Genomic DNA, 9202 nt, shown 5'->3' on the forward strand with positions numbered 1-9202 from the left:
ATAGACCTGAACCCAACCTGTGGTAAAGAATTGATAGCTGCCTTAGATCAGTTGAACTCCAGCCAAACCCACGTAAGAGTGAGAAATAAAAGCTTAATTTGCAATCCACTGCTTTTAGAATGGTTTGTTATACAATGCTATTGTGGCTATAGTTGACTAATACAGAAGAAATAATGAGAATAGATTTCAAAGTACTCTTACTGAAATTATGATTCAGGTAGATCAAAATATGGTATAGAAGCATATATCACAATTGACAATTACCCAAACATCTGCCTTCTCAGAGTTGAACCTGACATAATTTAAATGCAGATCTTGATACACTTTATTTTTGTCTCATGCCCCGTAATGTTGCATTTTCTTCCATCTCCAACTTTATAGGGTTTTTAAAAATCTTGATAAATGGCTACATTTTGAAAGTAATTTTTAATTGAAAGGGGATGAGTGGTAAGTAGAGTAACAACCTCTCCACTCAACAATTTGATCTTAATTTGTCCACTGACATACATGTCATGAAAACAATAACTTTGTCACTTTTGTTTAGTGCAGTGTCATCAGTACCTAAGAATTTAATAAATATAAATATGCATTAAATCAGTATTCAGTCTCCAGTTTTTTGTTCCCCTATTAGTATGTTTACTGAGTTGTTTTGAGAATTTTACTCCAAGCTTCTATGTTACTGATGAAAACTATCTGCATTTTCTGAAAACTTTTTTAAAAATATAACTGTTCTACCTTGTATAATCACCTATAATTTCTCTCAATTTTTACTTGAAAGAAAAGTATTTTTTTCTATGAACTAGAATGATTTTTCTTATCAAACAAAAAAACTTAACATTTCTCTATTTTGTATTGACTTCCAGAAGTAGTCCAATTTAATGGTCAATAATTGTAACTCTGTAGTGCTACTGTGCATAAAAAGCTTAGCTCCATTACCTAATTTATTTTAAATAAATGCAGTAAAATATTTTTTCTACTCAGTAAAAATAACTACTTGCAAATAAATCAAAATCTTTAATTATTAAACTTTCTGAAAAAAGTTATTTCTGAATGCACTGTTATTAGACTTCTAAGAACTACTTTTGGTGACTTACACCGTGCTTCAGGAACTGTGCTAGTCTCTGAATGAGTGCATCAATGTCATGCAACTTATCTTCTTTGGGGCAAACTAGAATATAATATCTAATTTACAAATAAGTGATTATGTGATTTTTAAAAAGAGTAAAATTCTCTTGGGTGTTTTGAAGGGGGATGGGCATTAGCATGGTCAAACTTGGATAGGATATGACAAGTCAAGACCAGATCCAGGAAAAATAACTCATGAAAGGAGTTACAGCCTTCTGAGCAGACGCAGCAGAATATAGGAAGCCTTAAAGATAAGAAAGAGCATTGGTTGCTCAAAGAATTGCAAAAGGAAACCTGGACACTTGCATACTAAGCCAAAGAGAATACTGTTTGAGGTAAGGTTAGAACAGTAAACAGGAATTGAATGGTGTAAGCCCTGCTAAGGGTTTGTTTTAATTCTATGTACAATGCAAATCCATTGAAGGTGTTTAAGTAAAGGAATTATATCATCCTATTTATGGTTTCTTAAAATGACTGTCTGCCTTGGGGAAAAACGTTTGTATTACAGTGTTCAGAGGCATTTGAATCAGAGCACTTCCATCTTAAATAGGGACTGGATAAAATAAGGCTGAGACCTACTGGGCTGCATTCCCAGACGTTAGACATTCTAAGTCACAGGAAGAAATAGGAAGTTGGCATAAGATACAGTTCATAAAGACTTTGCTAATAAATCAGATTGCCTTAAAGAAACCAGCTAAAGCCCACTAAAACCAAGACTGCAATGACAGTGACGTCTGATCATCCTCACTGCTACATTCCCACTTCACTATGACAGTTTACAAATGCTATGGCAAAATCAGAAAGTTACCCCATATGGTCTAAAAAAAGGAGGCATAAATAATCCACCCCTTGTTTAGCATATAATCAAGAAACAACCATAAAAATGGGCAATCAGCAGCCCTCAAATCTGGTCTACCTATGGAGAAGCCATTCCTTTATTTCTTTACTTTCTTAATAAACATGCTTTCATTTTATTAACTCACCTCAAATTCTTTCTTGAGTGAGATTCATAAACCATCTCTTAGGATCTGGATCGGGACCCCTCTCCGGTAACAACAGTAGGTAGGAAACTACCGCAATCACCCAACTGAGAAGTGGTGATGATCTGAACAAGGCTGATGGAAGAAGAAAATTTTAGTTCATAAAATGTGACCTTGAATAAGTAATAATATAAATAACACTAAACTCTTAATTTGCATATTTATATTAATCTATGAAGTTAAAGTTTTGAAAATAGATTTTAATTAATTTTAATATGTACTTAAAAATAAATTCTTGCAGATTTTCCCCCACAAATTATGATAATAATGCAAACTCTAGTTCAACTAAGTTCAAAATGATTAATAGAAAATTTTAATTAGTAGACCTCAAGTTAATGCATAAGGCATTAAAGACACAATGATTGATATTGGATATTAATGGTATTTGCTTGATAATGCTGGTATAATGAAGGCTTTGAATTTTATCTCTGGCAACTTTAAATAAAATTCCAATTCGAGAACTATTGGCAAAATATGCTATAGACAGATATAGCAGCACCTACATTTAAAATGAAAATTTAAATTAAAAGTATTGATATTGTTTTTAAGCTTTCTCAAATTTATCTAAAATAAGGAATAAAGAATATAACTTAATACTGCTTTAGAAAACATTTATAATTCAGACCTTAAGTGATATTTTTGCCTCTGGATTTAGAAATAAAGAGAGATACTGGTTGATAGTAAGTGGCTGGATTTAACTAAAATGTTTTAAACTGTGGCTTCCATTTAGTGAACAGAACATTATGATAAATAGCCCTTACAGTTTAGTCTGATAGACTGATTTTATTAGTTATAAATTAGAAAGTAAGTGTGGAGATCGTCAATTAACAAGCTCTAATAAAGGGACTCTTAAGCAAAATTTCTACATAATTTAAGTTTAAATTTCAGTTTATTTCCTATAGGGTAAAAATGATTTAACGTGGTCTGAAACCTAAACCTCAGGGCTTTTTTTCTAGTAGAGTGGAATAGTTAAAGAATTTTACATTTATTATATCCTCAAGATGGAAAGAAATGTCTTGAAAAATACATTCCCACTGTGACCACATTTAAGCCCTGTCACCCTTAACAGTCCAATTTGTAATGTGAGAAATAAGTGAGCTATCATAACTAGCTAAATTTCCTTAGAACATATCTATTACCAATTTTAACAACTAGATGGATACAGACTTGCTGTTTTCAATATGATCTTGTCTAATTTGAAGTTTATGGTTATTTCTTAAGGGTACATATTCTTTTTTATGTAACAAATATACTTGCTCTTTGGAAAAAAAAATAATTTCTTGTGGGGCCTTTGAATATACACAGAAATACTCAAGATGGGTTCATAAATCAAAAATAAAATCCTATGGCTCCCAAACTGATTGAATGAACACTCCATAGGCCATGGGGATCCCAGAGAAACCTGAAAAACTGAATTCCATGCCACAAGAGAAGAAAGGTCAGCCATACTTCCTTGTACTCCCCTGTTTTGGAGTTTAAGTACAGCTGACCACCATTAATGTTAAAACAGAGATCATAAAGCTGACAAAACATACTCTGTGGCAATAAAATACCAAATTATAAAGAAGACCTAAGACCATGCAAGCCAGGGTTAAGTTACACAGTACAAACCATAAAGTCTTTTTTTTTTTTTAACCTCTGAACTTTTTATTGGCCTCCTGCTCCCCAAAGGGTACCCTGCTTCTGCTGGCTTAATGTCTCAGAACTTTAGTGTCATTGGTCTCAGACCCCACTTTGCCGTCCACTAGCTGATGGGTGGTGGTCTTTGGATGGTTTGCATGGAGTTGCTGCTGTCCACGGCATCACCAAAATTAAAGTCCTCACTGTCTTTCAGCAGGTGGCAGTAGGTGGAGATCTCAGCCTCCTCCAGCTTGACCTTGATGTTCAGCAGAACTTTGTACTCCCGGGCCTGGTGTTACCCCTCTGCTCCTGTCTGTGTCAACTCCAACTCCAGGTGCAGCAGGATCCGGTTGAGAAGCTCCATCTGCAGAGCATAGGGGGCCTCCACCTCCCTCAGACTGGTCTCCAAGTTGGTCTTCAGATTTCTCATTGAGTCCAGGTTGATCTCCAAGGACTGGACTGTAAGTCTCAGCTCTGTGAGCATCATCTCAACAGCTCCAACCTCAGCGGGCTGCATGGTGACCACTGTGGTGCTCTCTTCAATCTGCTGAGACCTGTATTTGTCCAGCTCTTCTGGGTTCTTCTGAGTCACCTGGTCGTATTGGGCCAGGATGCCTGCCATGATCTTGGCAAGGTCCTGAGACTTGGGGGCATCTACCTCCAGGGTCAATCCAGAGCCCGCAATCTGGGCTTGTAGGACTTTTACTTCCCTTTCATGATTCTTCAGAAAGAACAGCTCCTCTTTGAGAGCCTCGATCTCTGTCTCCAGGTACAGCCGAGAAACATTTCTGTCATCAATGACCTTGTGGAGCCCATGTGAGAGACAGGACTAGCTGAATTTCCTAAGCCTACTAAGAATCCCTAAGCCTAGCTGGGAAGGTGACTGCATCCACCTTTAAACACGAGGCTTGCAACTTAGCTCACACCCGACCAATCAGGTAGTAAAGAGCGCTCACTAAAATGCTAATTAGGCAAAAACAGGAGGTAAAGAGATAGCCAATCATCTATCGCCTGACAGCACAGTGGGAGGGACAATGATTGGGATATAAACCCAGGCATTCGAGCCGACAACGGCTACCCTCTTTCGGTTCCCTCCCATTTTATGAGAGCTCTGTTTTCACTCTATTAAATCTTGCAACTGCACACTCTTCTGGTCCGTGTTTGTTACTGCTTGAGCTAAGCTTTTGCTCGCCGTCCACCACTGCTGTTTGCCGCCGTCACAGATCTGCCCCTGACTTCCATCCCTCCAGATCCGGCAGGGTGTCCGCTGTGCTACTGATCCAGGGAGGCACCCATTGCCGCTCCCGGTCAGACTAAAGGCTTGCCATTGTTCCTGCATGGCTAAGTGCCCGGTTTTGTCCTAATTGAGCCGAACACTAGCCACTAGGTTCCACGGTTCTTTTCCGTGACCCATGGCTTCTAATAGAGCTGTAACACTCACCGCATGGCCCAAGATTCCATTCCTTGGAATCCGTGAGGCCAAGAACCCCAGGTCAGAGAACACGAGGCTTGCCACCATCATCTAAGCAGCCCGCCGCCATCTTTCAAGCAGCCCCATCTTGGGAGCTCTGGGAGCAAGGACCCCTGGTAACAGTAACATTCATAGGTATTGTGTTACCCTGATGATGTGAAGTGTTAACTAGGATCTCGGTCATATTTCAAAGACTACTATTACTTCTAGAATCCTGTATTGCTTTAGGAAATTTGTTGCTTAGCAGATCATTGAGCCAAGGAGTTTCTGCTAATTCAGGCTACGCTGCTTCACTCTCTTGTTTCAAATATTCTTCCAGGAAAACCAGCTAGAACTTCACCGAGAAAGTCAACTTTTGTGTGTGAAATTTACATCTGTAGAGTCTCTTAGTACAACCAGCCAGGTCTTCCCTTTCTAAACTTTCCCCTGCATCTGGAGAGATTAACTAAGAGCCTGACGCATTTAAAGTCTGAAAAGAGACATTTCTCATCTATTCTGTCTGAAGGCTGCTACATATGAAGCTTCATCTACATAACAAGAACCCTGGCCTCCACAACCCTTCCTATCTTAACTCAAGCATTTTTTTTTTCTATTGATTTCAAGTATTTAGACAAGACTTAACTCATTCAACCAATTGCCAGTCAGAAAAATCTGAATCTACCTATGACCTGTAAGCCTTCCACTTCAATATATCCCACCACCTTAGGCCAAACAAATGTACACTTTACATGCACTGATTTGTAATTTTACCTGCAATTCTTGTCTCCCTAAAACGCATACGACCAAACTGTAAGCTGACCACATTGGGCACACTTTCTCAGGACCTTCTGAGACTGTTCCCTTGGACATGGCCACTCATATTGGCTCAGAATAAACTTAAAAATATTCTGCAAAATTTGATTTTTTCGTTAACAGGCCTTGATAATACATAATAATGTTTCACTTACAAATAATTAGAATTAAGGATTTTACTTCTTGTCTTAAAATGATAACAATAATATGAAATACTGACTATAAATTTTTATGGTTTATCCAGCTTATACTGCTATATGAAATGAATTAAAGAATTAGATAAAGAGGTAAGAAACATCTAGAGTAAATTTAAAAGGTGAAACCACCATTGCAAAATTATAACTGAGACAGTGAGAGATCTGACCCAACCAACTCCATATTGCTTTTTTTAAGAGTAAAAGTAGTATTTATTAAATACCTGTTGCTTGATTTGCAAATTAGAACTCCATTGTTTATTTCCTAAGTCCTGCAATATAAATGGTTACCCAAAAAAGAAAGAATCATTTTTCCTTTTTTCTTTTTTATAAATTAAACCAATTTTTATTAACTTGGTGCAATTGTTTACATTCATTTTATGTATAAATATGTTTATTTGCATAGTTTTAATCAGTGGTTAATATGTCATTAATGTTTTCATTTATATATTTTATCACAAACTGATTCCATTTTTTTATAACTTTAAGAGTTTTTTTTGTTTGTTTGTTTGTTTTTTAAGTAAGAAATGTAGCATTGTAAAAAAACAAAAAAGCCAAACAAACATACAGGTATAAGTTTTCTTTTCTTTTTTTTTTTTTTTCTTTAATTTTACTTTAAGTTGTGGAATACAAGTGCAGAATGTGCAGGTTTATTACCTAGGTGCCATGGTGGTTTGCTGAACCTATCAACATGTCATCTAGGTTTTAAGCCCCACATGCATTAGTTATTTATCCTAATGCTCTCCCTCACCTCACCCCCGACTCCCCAACTGGCCTCAGTGCATGTTGTTTCCCTCTCTGTGTCCATGTGTTCTCATTGTTCAATTCCCACTTATGAGTGAGAACATGCGGTGACTGGTTTTCTGTTCCTGTGTTAGTTTGCTGAGGATAATGGCTTCCTGCTTTATCCATGTTCCTACAAAGGATATAATCTCATTCCTTTTTATGGCTGCATAATATTCCCTGGTGTAAATGTACCACATTTTCTTTATCCAGTCTATTATTTATAGGCATTTGAGTTTTTTCCGTGTTATTGCTATTGTAAATAGTACTGCAGTAAACATAGGTGTGCATGTGTTTTATAGTAGAGTTATTTATATTCCTTTGAGTATATACCCAGTAATATGGATATATATAATGCTGGATAAAATTGTATTTCTGGTTCTAGATTCTTGAGGAATCAACACACTATCTTCCACAATGGTTGAACTAATTTACATTCCCACCAACAGTGTAAAAGCATTCCTATTTCTCCATAGCCTCTCCAGCATCTATTGTTTCTTTATTTTGTTTTATTTTATTTTATTTTATTTTATTATGCTTTAAGTTTTAGGGTATATGTGCACAACATGTAGGTTTGTTACATATGTATACATGTGCCATGTTGATGTGCTTCACCCATTAACTCATCATTTACATTAGGTATATCTCCTAATGCTATCCCTCCCCCCTTCTCCCACCCCACAACAGGCCCCAGTGTGTGATGTTTCCCATCCTGTGTCCACCTGTTCTCATTGTTCAATTCCCACCTATGAGTGAGAACATGCAATGTTTTTTTTTTGTCCTTGTGACAGTTTGCTGAGAATGATGGTTTCCAGCTTCATCCATGTCCCTACAAAGGACATGAACTCATCATTTTTTATGGCTGCATAGTATTCCATGGTGTATAAGTGCCACCTTTTCTTAATCCAGTCTATCATTGTTGGACATTTGGGTTGGTTCCAAGTCTTTGCTATTGTGAATAGTGCCACAATAAACATGTGCATGTGCCTTTATAGCAGCATGATTTATACTTCTCTGGGTATATACCCAGTAATGGGATGGCTGGGTCAAATGGTATTTCTAGTTCTAGATCCCTGAGGAATCGCCACACTGATTTCCACAATGGTTGAAGTAGTTTACAGTCCCACCAACAGTGTAAAAGTGTTCCTATTTCTCCACATCCTGTCCAGCACCTGTTGTTTCCTGTCTTTTTAATGATTGCCATTCTTACTGATTTTTTCTTGATTTTTTAATAATCACCATTCTGACTGGCATGAGATGGTATCTCATTGTGGTTTTGATTTGCATTTCTCTAATGATTAATGATGTTGAGCTTTTTTTTCATATGTTTGTCAGCCACATAAATGTCTTCTTTTGAGAAGTGTCAGTTTATATTTTTTGCCTGCTCTTTGATGATGTTATTTCTTTTTTTCTCATAAATTTGTTTAAGTTCTTTGTAGATTCTGGATATTAGACCTTTGTGGGGGGGAGATTGTAAAAATTTTCTCCCATTCTGTAGGTTGCCTGTTCACTCTTATGATAGTTTTTTTTTTTTCTTTTGCTGTGCAGAAGCTCTTTAGTTTAATTAGATCCCATTTGTCAATTTTGATTTCTGCTGCAATTGCTTTCGGTGTTTTAGTCATGAAGTCTTTGCCCATGCCTATGTCCTGAATGATATTGCCTAGGTTTTCTTCTAAGGTTTTATGGTTTTGTGTTTTACACTTAAGTCTTTAACCCATCTTGAGTTAATTTTTATATAAGGTGTAAGGAAGGGGCCCAGTGTCATGCATATGGCAGGCCAGTTTTCCCAACACCATTTTTTTAATAGGAAATCATTTTCTGATTGCTTGTTTTAGTCAGGTGTGTCGAATATCAGATGGTTGTAGATGTGTGGTGTTATTTCTGAGGTCTCTGTTCTGTTTTGTTGGCCTGTATGTCTGTGTTGGTACCAGTACCATGTTGTTTTGAATACTATACCCTTGTAGTATAGTTTGAAGTCAGGTAGCATGATGCCTCCCGTTTTGTTCTTTCTGCTTAAGATTGTCTTGGTTATAAGGGCTTTTTTTTGGTTCCATTTGAAATTTAAAGTAGTTTCTTTCTAATTCTTGGAAGAATGTCCATGGTAGTTTAATGGGAATAGCACTGAATCTACAAATTACATCTGGGCAGTAGGGCCATTTTCACAATATTGATTCTTC

The 9202-nt window shown here is 36.8% G+C and overlaps 1 pseudogene; it reads right to left on the reverse strand.

The window, feature by feature from the left end:
• Positions 1–3909: 3909 nt before the first annotated feature.
• Positions 3910–5124, reverse strand: LOC103890503 (keratin, type I cytoskeletal 18-like; annotated as a pseudogene).
• Positions 5125–9202: the final 4078 nt, after the last annotated feature.

This window comes from Pongo abelii, chromosome 3 (genome assembly GCF_028885655.2).
Source record: "Pongo abelii isolate AG06213 chromosome 3, NHGRI_mPonAbe1-v2.0_pri, whole genome shotgun sequence".
In the NCBI taxonomy this organism is placed as follows: Eukaryota; Metazoa; Chordata; class Mammalia; order Primates; family Hominidae; genus Pongo; species Pongo abelii.